Genomic DNA, 11,871 nt, shown 5'->3' with positions numbered 1-11,871 from the left:
TTTATGCATATGTGGTATTTCATGTGGCTTCAAATTGGTATACCGATCATCTGACTCAACCCGGTAGTACAAAAGTTATGAATTTAAAAAAATCTTAGCTTTCAAGAAAAAATATAAAAAATATAGCGCCCTTTGTCCCGAGACAATGTAAACTATAAAAAAATACAATCAATAATTACAAGACCAAAATCCAAAATTTCTGCAAGTATAATATTTTTTGAGAAGAGACTAGCTAATTGACTTTGATTTGATATGTCGATCATCTGAATCGGTGCAGTAGTTCAAAAGTGAGTGAGTTTTTAAAAAAAGTCATTTTTGGAAAGAATCAGAGAAAAATGATCTTTCGGACCGCCCTAGAATGGAAATGGCCACCTATTTGATTTGATATGTATATCATCCGAATCGGTACAGTAGTTCAAAATTTGTGAATTGAAAGAAAGTCATTTTTGGAAAAAAATGGGAAAATCTCGATTTTTTTGGCAACCCTGAAATGGAATCACCCTAATGTAGTAATATATTTTCAAGCCATAAGAAACTTCGAAAGCCATATGTTCAAGTTGAATGTGTGAATAGCCATCAAATAACACCTCAGAAAAAGCTCTCATGCCCAGCATTATACAGAACTACTAAAAGTGTAAATATTGGATAGAATTATTCTTGAAAGGTTTGCCAGATGGGTCATTACTGATTTTGAACATCAATTTTTTTTTCCATTCGAATTGCAATATTTTCGAAATAATCTCTTTTTTACACTGAGTGGAGGTGAGAATGGGTCTAGCTCAAAATTGAATTCCATGCCAAACCGATATAGTGATTGTGAGATTTTCATGAAAATAGGTGGTTTTATTCCTCATCGTAAAATATTAGACCCGTATTTTTTATTTTCATCAGGGTGGCCATTTCCATTTTATGGTGGTCCGAAAAATCAACTTTTCCCCCTTTTTTCCAAAAATGACTTTTTTTCAATAATTCATAAATTTTGAACTACTAGACCGATCGAAATTAAAGCCAATGAGCTAGTTTTGTTTGAAAAATATAACACTTGAGAAGAAAAACTGATTTTGTTCTCGTAATTATTGATTATAATTGTTTTTCACAGCTTACATGGTTTCGGAACTAAGGTCACCATATTTTCTATATTTGTTCTTGAAAGCTCACTCGAAAACGAAAAAAACCATCTCTCTGATATTCGGATATGTTATGTTAAAAACATATCCGAATATTAGAGAGATGGTGTTTTCGTTTTCGAGTGATTTTGCAAAGTTAACATGTTTTCAGTTTTTGTTCAATATTCCTATGCGACTGGACAACATCTATGCGACTAGAATCCAATTTTATGCATATGTGGTATTTCATGTGGCTTCAAATTGGTATACCGATCATCTGACTCAACCCGGTAGTACAAAAGTTATGAATTTAAAAAAATCTTAGCTTTCAAGAAAAAATATAAAAAATATAGCGCCCTTTGTCCCGAGACAATGTAAACTATAAAAAAATACAATCAATAATTACAAGACCAAAATCCAAAATTTCTGCAAGTATAATATTTTTTGAGAAGAGACTAGCTAATTGACTTTGATTTGATATGTCGATCATCTGAATCGGTGCAGTAGTTCAAAAGTGAGTGAGTTTTTAAAAAAAGTCATTTTTGGAAAGAATCAGAGAAAAATGATCTTTCGGACCGCCCTAGAATGGAAATGGCCACCTATTTGATTTGATATGTATATCATCCGAATCGGTACAGTAGTTCAAAATTTGTGAATTGAAAGAAAGTCATTTTTGGAAAAAAATGGGAAAATCTCGATTTTTTTGGCAACCCTGAAATGGAATCACCCTAATGATAAAAATACGGGTCTAATATTTTTCAATAAAGAACAAAACTACCACTTTTCACGAAAATCTGAGAACCACCATATCGGTTTGACATGTAATGGCTATATATAAACGTTTCCATCGCACTTCTAGGTGGATTGACACTATTTTCGTAACTCAAATAATCATTCATTTTGAAATTATTGAAATTATTGAGATATGGACTTCTAAACACAATTCTTTAGAGAAAATATTATTCACTACTTTGGTCCATTGTCACCCCCTCTAAGGCGTCAACTTTCATTTAATCATAGTTCAGTGAGGAGTGACGAGTTACGAGTGTTCATCAATAGAGAACATTTCTACGTAATCAGAATTGTGTTTTACTCTAATTTACGATAGTTATTCAACAGAAAGTTCGAAAACTACCATTTTTGACCCATTTTTCACTCTCATCGACGGTATTTTAAGATACTCCGTCGTTTTATGTACTCGTTAGAATTTCCTTTTGAATGGAAGAAACCAATTAATGAATTAATAGAATTTGTGTCTCATCCGTTTGAAGCACATAAAAACTTTGAAGGTAATTTAAGCCAAAAAAAAGCTTAATAACCCAAAATTTTTCTTAAAATATACTAACTACTATACGCGAGTATATCAGTATACAAGCTCAAATATTAACAGATAGCCTGGATATAATTATATAGAGCAATTCCATCCAAATCAGCCGACCGCTGATCCGACCCTCTCTGATTATTTTTGAAACACATGATACTTATGATGGAAACTACCTAAAATCACAATTCTCATTATCATATAACCCATTACGACTGATTTTTTAAAAGGGTTTATTCAAAATCATTGATCTTTCTTTTAAAAAATCAGTCGTAATGGGTTATATGATAATGAGAATTGTGATTTTAGGTAGTTTCCATCATAAGTATCATGTGTTTCAAAAATAATCAGAGAGGGTCGGATCAGCGGTCGGCTGATTTGGATGGAATTGCTCTATATAATTATATCCAGGCTATCTGTTAATATTTTAGCTTCGTAACTCGTAACTCAATCGTAACTCAAAATCCAGATGTCTAATAAAAATATAACGTTTGACAAAGTTGTTGGAAAATAAATTAATCATTTATGAAAAATCACATTTTAAATATACTGCTAAAAATCTTTCTCAAAAGTTTAATTTAGTATTAAACACTTTAAATCCTGAGATATCGAAAAAACATTCGAAACCATGTTTTTTCGATATCTCAGGAAAAACGCATTTAAAAATTCGTACAGCAATACTATATCCCTTGAGGTGACCTCATACTTTTGGCTGTAACTTAACAACGAAGTCGAATATCGAAAAATTCTTTCAGGACAACATTTCTGAGGGCATAAACTTTCCAAAAATGCAAAAAACAAAAATTCGATTTTTACGATTTTCCAGACCGGGGTCCCCCTTAAGAAAAGTAACATAAAAATGGAATCTGCAATCTTTCGGCTGATTTGGTGTGGAATTGCTGTATATGTTAATGCAGACTACTGAAAAAAAAAAAAGTTTGTTTTTTCCGAAATACACTATTCAAATGTCAAATCGTATCGCATAGAAAGTGTATGCACAGACATTAATGAGACAACAATGCACTCGTGTTCCTGGCCAGATAAATCAATAATTAACCTATTGAAACCACATTAATCAGCGATGATCTTCAACACCGAAAATCAATGAAATCGTTGCTAAGTCGTGCTTCGATTCCGGGATCAGGGAATGATTATCGAGTCAACGCGAAATGTTGATTTTCAAAGTATCAGTATGGTTTCAAACGAAATAAGGATATTCCAAAATTTTAGCACTCTCTTTTCTGCCTATACGTTTAATTGGGAGTGCGTGTGGAGTATTACTAATGAACTTCAATCGCTCCGAAAAAAAAACTACCAGCAACCCCAAGCTCTCGTTCCGCACTTTATATCGTCGTGACGCGGCTGGTGGATCGTTCGCATAATCACTCGTTTTTTGGACTTCAACCCAAAACAAGCATGGGCTTTTTGGTATAAATGCATCTGGCAAGATCGCTATAAAGAAGAAATATATTGTCCCATTCTTCCCGAAAAGCACGGCGGCGACCGCCAGTAAGCTATATGTCGAGATGTACTTTCAATATTTTATTTATTTATATTTTTGATCATATTTCCGTGTCTCTCGTTATAGAAAGAATTTCGTTGGCCATCGTATGGCCGACTGACGGCGGCTCGCCGTTTGTGTTCCTTTAGCTTTTCATATGCGCGCTTTTGCCTCCGGGCAAGGTGAGAAATCTGCCGGTTTCCTCTTCAATCTTTCACCTTTTATTGCGACCGGCATTGGAAGCAGTTTCGGTTTTTGCTTAAATTTATTTACACTGTATTTATAAATTTATAATTTCAAAAATTCTCAGGTGTTCGGGGAATTTTGGAAGATCGCGAAGAGTGAAAGAGTGCAGACGTAAGCTATAGAATCAGTGATGTTTTGAAATGATGATTTTTTCCACCTCGACCGTTCTTTTTTAATGTGTTCTTCACATTTGGGCTTTGGAGGGAAACCTCGCTCGGCGATGTTCCAGATTGTTTGCACGAGAGATGTCGACAGGCCCAGACAGACTGGCAGGCGAGCTGCCATACGCTGAATGGATTCCCTTTCGAGCGGTCTTTGTCGCGAAACAGATTTTGAAAGATGCCCGACTTGTCTGATCCATTTCGTAGATATTGATAATTCAATGAGCTTCTGTTTTTCTTTGATTTGTCACGAGTCAATAATATTCCATCAGCCAATTTGGAGCATTGATTCAAAGTGTGTGTGTGTTTTTTTTTTCAATTTCATGTTCCGAACTTGTGAAAACTAGAATTTCAATTCAATTATACCGTGTTACACTTACATGACTGAAATGAAATGTTTTTATGCAACTTATTTGTTGTACTCCTCAGCGGACAATTCTACTTTGCTGAGATGAAATTGTGTGATCCTGCTGAATAAGTTCAAACAAATGATTGCCATAAAATATAATCCAAAAATTTACATAAATATAAAATAAAATAAAACATTCGCCCCATTCTGGGGAGTGAAAAATATATCTCAATTTGATAAAAAAACGTCACAACAAAACAGTGAGAGAAAGCACCGGAGAACTTTGCAAAGAAAATATTGCGGGTGGTTGATACGGATTTCCATCTTGCTGCCCGCGCCGCTCTAACAAAGGGGAGTGTCATGAAGGGGTGCCACAGGAGTAACAGAAAAAACATTTATTCTTTCTCTTTCACTTTCCATCGTGGATTCGAAAAGCGCAGAAATAAAAATGTGCCCCCTTCTCTCTGTATCTGTACGCTAGTCCTTTCGCAAACGTTCCAGCGCCCAACCAACCACTCTATCCAACCCAATAAGAACCAGAGTAGCATCGCATAACTCCTCATGCTGTTGGGGTTATCTTGGTCTTATTTTATGAGATATTCTGGGTGGGCGGAAATGGGACGTAAATACAAAAAATGACTTCTTCGCTCAACTCTCTCCATTGGGTTATGTTTTCCTTTTTTTTTTCTCTTCTATCAAGTTGGTCCAAGTTTTCATTTTGCTACTGCTATATTTATATCAGCGTTGTGAACGCTGGGTAGGAGCAAAATACACGTTGAACCACCGGTTATCCTTAAAGCGCAATGAAAGCGCCAACCACCCAATCCCAGAAAGGATCCGCTCGTGTGCAGTGGGTAAAGAGAGAAAAACAATCGAAGCGGACCAGTAACCTTTTTTTTCTAGATTTTATTGTTTTCTTCGCTTTTCCTCTTGTTACCGCCAATCCCCCATCTAACGCTTAAGATATTACACTTTATCCATACAGATGAGATTTTTATGGCAATTTTTTTCTATCGGAATGGTTTTTTCCGAGGATTTTTTATTTATTTGAAAAATTTATTGTTTCGATAAAAGGATTTAGCAATGACATTTTTTTCCTACAGGAGGAAAGAATGACTGTTATTGTTCCCAGTCGAATTTGAAGTAGAAAAATCAGGAAAATGGAAGAAGATCTTTATCAGAGATTATATTAAAATCACAGACGCTTGAGTTTCAACACGTGCATGCTTGAATAATTATTTTGCTACTCAAAAATAAATATGCAGAACATGAACACCTATCGGTACATATATTGATTCATTCATTACAGAATAAACTCAAATCCAGCGTATTGATCGCGACACACCCTACGAGTTAACCTTTGCCACCAATTATGAAATTACATATTGATGTCCATTTTCTGAGCATATGGTTGGAGAGAGACAGTGAATGCATTTCATAAAATAGTCGAGTATCAATCTAATGATGAACTTGTCTCAATGTATCCGTGTGGCCACAGATGCGTAGTAGCACATGAGGGAGTCTATATTTTCAGCCGATTCTATGCCATTAGTGTGAACGAGCAATGGTCATGAGCTAAATGGAGATTAACTCGTAAACCACTTTAACATCTGGACACATTTCCTTCCTGGTTTCTGTGCGTGCCAGAATTAATAACAATTATTCCTCCCTTGATTTTCGATGGTGCACAAAAAATTTTAATTGTTCGTACCACTGATGAGATAGAGAATTCTTTTTTTTTATCATTTGCAATGCCAGTTAATCGTTTAGACGAAAAAATATTGTACATTACGTTCCAGATAATTTTTTCCAAATCTTCATATTGAATGTCAATATATACTTTGTGCCTTGCTACCAAATCTGTCAAAGCTTGTAGCTCTGCTCAGAGCACTGACACATGAATGAGTACAAGTGCTCAATACGTAGGGTCAATGAATAATAGGGAATAAAAGGATGATGACACCCTTCCCCCAATTAGATTATTGATAATTCTCACTTGCTCAAGCCAACAGACACCGGGGTAAAACACCCCTGCCAGTTACACAGCGGAGAAGATACGAAGCCCAACCGGGAACAAGTGCGTAAAAATTCTTACAAATACCAAAGTAAGTATTAGAACGGGTGTACAATTTCACAGTCAATAGATCTATTATGTGCTCAAACCATTCTATGCAGCCGTACAAAGGGATTAAAATAATCTCCACAGTTATTAATGGAAAAATGTCATTTTGCATATATTTGTTCTCAGTCAGATTTGAATCTCGGGAGTGGAAGGAAAAGCATATTTAAGCTATCTGATGAAATATTCAGCTTCAGGAAGGGTGCACCGGAAAAGACAATTTTCTACTCTGCGTAAGTCCGTGGCAACATCAGAGGCTGTTTTCTTCAACCCACACTTTTTCAGAGCATTTTGAAGCATTTTTATTTAATAAACTTCAACAAATTAAGAAAGTGGAGTAATTTAAAAATCTTTTGGCTAACCACAACTTTCTCATTCCTCGCCCACCAATCTTTGGGTTCGACCGGGCTTATCCAAACAAAATTATGGAATGCAAAATTACTGATGGCGTCGAGCCATGTCCAACCATGCCCACTTCATAAAATTCTCTTCTTTTGAAGTGTTTTACTTCCGCAGATCTTTTTTATCCCTGCTTTACAAAATCTTATATTTGTTGAATTTGTTCTCATCCGCATCCGCCCCACATCACCCAAAATGGAGCTACTGACGATGATTGAAACAAAGTACGGGAAAGATGAAAAATGCTCAATTCCCGCTCCTTCGTGTGGAAAATTGGGTGGTGTCGGATGGGATTCCCGGTGGTGGCACGAACAAGCAGTGGTTGAGATTTTCTTTGGGGGGAAACTTTCCCGAAGATGCTAATTTTCCATTACGAAACATAAATCATGTCGTTTCACAAGCAGGATTTATTCTCGTGAGGAAATTTGCCCACTGGGCGATTACAGACCAAATTGTTTGAAAACAACACAAAGTTATTTGTGCATTTATGTAAAACAAGGAATTGAAATGTTAACATTTACTACGATGATTGTTTTCATGCTCAAAATAGGTGTGTACTTCCTGTTGGACATTTTGATCCTTACTAATACAATTTGTACGGTAGCCATATAAAAAAAATACCCTTAGCGGATTTTCTTGCACTTGTTTTTTTCGTCTAATTTCCTTGGACAATCAATTTCGTCCCCAAAAGCACTTTGAGTACCTTCTTTCTCTTCGCAAATCCACCCATTTATATAAACGAATAAGCATCCGTAATATTTATCATTCGGGCTGCTGCGAATTGAAATTAAATAAAAACCACAAAATGTTTTTCTTAGTCCTTTTGCTTTCTTCTTGTCCTTCGCCGCATAACAACACATCCACATATATATATACGTGTACGCAGACATTTCCGCAGCGGAAGGAAAATGTGTTTTCCTTGTATTCGTTTCCTTTTCGGTCTGCCCTGTCCATCAAAAAATAAAAGTGAGATGGTCATCATTCTGCGAAATATATGGACTATTTCTATCTTCTTCTACCGACGCGAGAAATTTGATATCCCCGAATGGATGGAAGTGCCATGAAAATATTTCGTAAAATGAATCGTAAACATGCAAAATTGTAAAATCATAAAACACATTAGATCAATTGTATTAATAATATCAATCTCTTTTGCTCTGACATAAAGTTATGTAAAATTAGCAATTGACATCTTCTTCAAGCTTTTTAAACCCCGATCCATACACTAGCAAAAAAACCGAGCATCGAACGCATAGTTTATTGTGCTGTTTCTTATTCTTAGTTCCAATACTATTCGCGTTGACGGCATTGAGCTTCGTTTACTAGTTTAGGAGAGCGGAATGCAATTGAACACGTTTTAAGAATTATGAATGAAAATTAACTTTTTCGTATCAAACTGTATTCTATTCAAATGAAAAACACTTTTTTACAGGTGGACAGGTGGACGCTTGATTATGCATTTGCATGCATTTCATAAAATAGTCGAGTATCAATCTAATGATGAACTTATCTCAAAGTATCCGTGTGGCCACAGATGCGTAGTAGCACACGAGGGAGTCTATATTTTCAGCCAATTCTATGCCATTAGTGTGAACGAGCAATGGTCATGAGCTAAATGGACATTAACTCGTAAACCACTTTAACATCTGGACACATTTCCCTCCTGGTTTCTGTGCGTTCTGTTTTTTTTTCACATCCGGCTTGAAAAGTGCTGCGCCTTGACGCCACTCTTAGCCCGGAAACTATGCTCGAATTCGCGATCAGAAAAAGTCGCCAATAAGGCCACAAACACTTATAAATTCACACGTGCTATCCGACAAAAAAATACATAATACATAATAAACATAATAAACTCTGAATTGACTACCAACTTTAACGAATGATGTTGACTCATCGCTGTCTAAAGCGAAAAATTGAAGAGAGAGCAAGAGTGTTGAATTGTAGATGTTTTAAACAATTGCTGTTCATTCGTCTCTAACCTTGAAAAAGGCCTCCTGAATTGGCCTCGCTAGATGCTCCGTGACGTGAGCGGAATCGGCTCTCATATCAGCAGAGAGAAACAAATAACATGTTCCATAGCACAATCTCTTATTCTTTTCAACAGAAAAATATTTTATTGCACAAAATGCACGATCAATCGGCATAGCAGCAATATTACAAATTCGTTCTCAGTTTTAACACATAGTGTTAGCTGAACGCTGTCTAGAGTAAAATCAAAAATCGGAGCCACAGAGCAAATCAATTCGTACCTTCTGTTCGATGCAACATGACATCGATAAAAATGCAAACTAACGCCCGAATCGCATGCCAGAATGTTTGACTGCACGATTCCGAGTTGTTTCCCGATGTTCCCGATGAAGAGAGTTCAGGATTTTCCAGGTGCTTCCGCAAAATCAATTCGCGACGTTGTTTTTCGAGTGACGCCATTTGTCTCCGCCCAGATAGGTTCCTGCGCGGAGTTCCAGTCCGCAAAAAATCATGGAATGGTAATATACTGAAATACCATTTCATTCAAAAACTAGTATTCTGCACCATGTTTATTTTAGAATTATATTTAATGTTACTTTTAACATTATGACATCATAATCTTTTTTTATTATAAATATCTGTTAGTTTTGATTACAAGAAATAAATATTCGCTCGATTAATCGAATACTGAAAGATAATTATTCGAATGAATCGAATATTTAGAATAGGCCCACGATTAATCGATAATCGAATAAACGAAAAATTTAGACTATAGGTCTCTCTAGGTATGTACTGATCGAAGGTTTTAGGCGGCCCTTACACGATCAGTAGCATTGACATTATCAGTAATGACAATAGTGGCAAGAATCACTCATTTCCGCAATCACCTTATTCTTCAACCTTACACAATCATTCTTATCGCTTGCAGGAATGCAGCAACTCTGGCCTTCATAGTCGTAAGAGAAATCTACACATTTTCGAAATGAAAATTATCAATGAAAATCAATTTATAGTGTCAAATAAACATCCCCGTTAATAATTTGAAAGGTTTTCTGCAAACAATGAAAAAATCTTAAACGAAACATGTTTCTAATAATGATTTCTAATTATAATTTCAACAATTTGATCTGTTCTTATAATGTTTTTCAGTAAAGGATGAAGAATGTTCAGAATAATATGTTATGAATATTCAATAAAACATTTTGAAATGCTTTCCATTGATCTATTGACAATTCAAAACTGTATTTTATCATAGCAATCTTAATAGAATATGCTTGATTCATTACCATTTAATACCTTCGTAGACGTCGACACCGTATCTTACCCGTGTGTGAAGCACACCCCGTAATTGAGTAATAGATGTCGACACTGTATAGTAGCCATCGCGAATTAACATTTTATGCTTCCTGCTTCATCGTTGTGAAGCGAAAATGATAATGGATTTTCAGGTGGAATGGGCAAACATTTAAAATCAAATAATATAAATGAAAATTACTTTCTTCGCATCAAATATGTTGCTCTATGTAGTAGAATAACAAGTTTTCCGCAATTGGTGAAAAGCCTTGAACTAAAATAATATCTGGGTATAATTTTATTTTATAATAATGAATTTTAGAAGGGATTTCAGAAAAATTATAAAAAATTGATTAGGTAAGGTTCAGTGCTACGTGTTTTATGCATTCAAGTAACAACAAGTGATAATTTTCATTCAAATTTTAGGGATTTAAAATTCTCTTGGGCCCACTAACCTGACAGAGAGTAAATTTCCTCACAAACATAGATTTTAACACAAGATGTCGCACAGTATCCTAGACACCTCGAATGATAGTGTCCCTGCCCTATTATAGAAATGATGGAGCGAGATCAGAAAATCCGGATTTGCATCATTATTGCCCGTCGTATCAATTTTGTCAACCTTACATGATCATTGTTATCGTCATTTTAATGAAGTAATGTCATCATTATTTATCGTGTAAGGGACCCTTTATAGCAACTGATCAATACTGAAAATGCTTACCCCTTTTTTAAACAATTCTCCCTATGGTCATTTGAATAACCTATAGTAATTGCTTCTTGGATCGGGTTCCTTCTCGAATGTTCGCTATAAACAATACAATTTGTATAGTGGATTCATTTCCATCCGTTTCTATCCTTCGACACTGAATTGTTATTGTTTGTATTTTGTGTTGTTTCCTACCACTAATGATACGTATTATGCATGATACTACAACTAACACTGTTCATTCCAGGTTACAAGCGGTAAGTGACAATTTTCTCATATATATAGCGGGACTTTTTTTAGGCGCGGACTCAGGCCCTGGATTGCAGTTGTTTTTAATGTTTAAAATATTAATAGTAAATTGCTCAGTTGTTTTAAAAAAGTATCAAAATTCAAATTTGTGTTTTCATTTATATGTGTTCGACCTGGGTCGCAACACAATTTTTTCCAATTTTCGAAAAACATAGAAGTGCGCCCCTCCATTGAGCTGTAAAAATTTACAATCTTCTTTATTCAAATAGATACGTAGGGGAGATGGGGGTGAGACGGACATGTTAAAGAAAACATCAATTGTATCTTTGGAAACTCATGTTTTTGAAAATTTGAAAGCAGTTTCTTACAGTTCAATATACTGGTTCTCGAATTAACTGGTTTTATAAAGTTTGTTTTTCCATGTTTTTCACTGAAATTAAAACAAGCCGA

The sequence above is a fragment of the Toxorhynchites rutilus genome, chromosome 3 (assembly GCF_029784135.1).
Source record: "Toxorhynchites rutilus septentrionalis strain SRP chromosome 3, ASM2978413v1, whole genome shotgun sequence".
Taxonomy (NCBI): domain Eukaryota; kingdom Metazoa; phylum Arthropoda; class Insecta; order Diptera; family Culicidae; genus Toxorhynchites; species Toxorhynchites rutilus.
The sequence above is the reverse complement of the archived record's forward strand: the minus strand, read 5'-3'. Positions refer to the sequence as shown.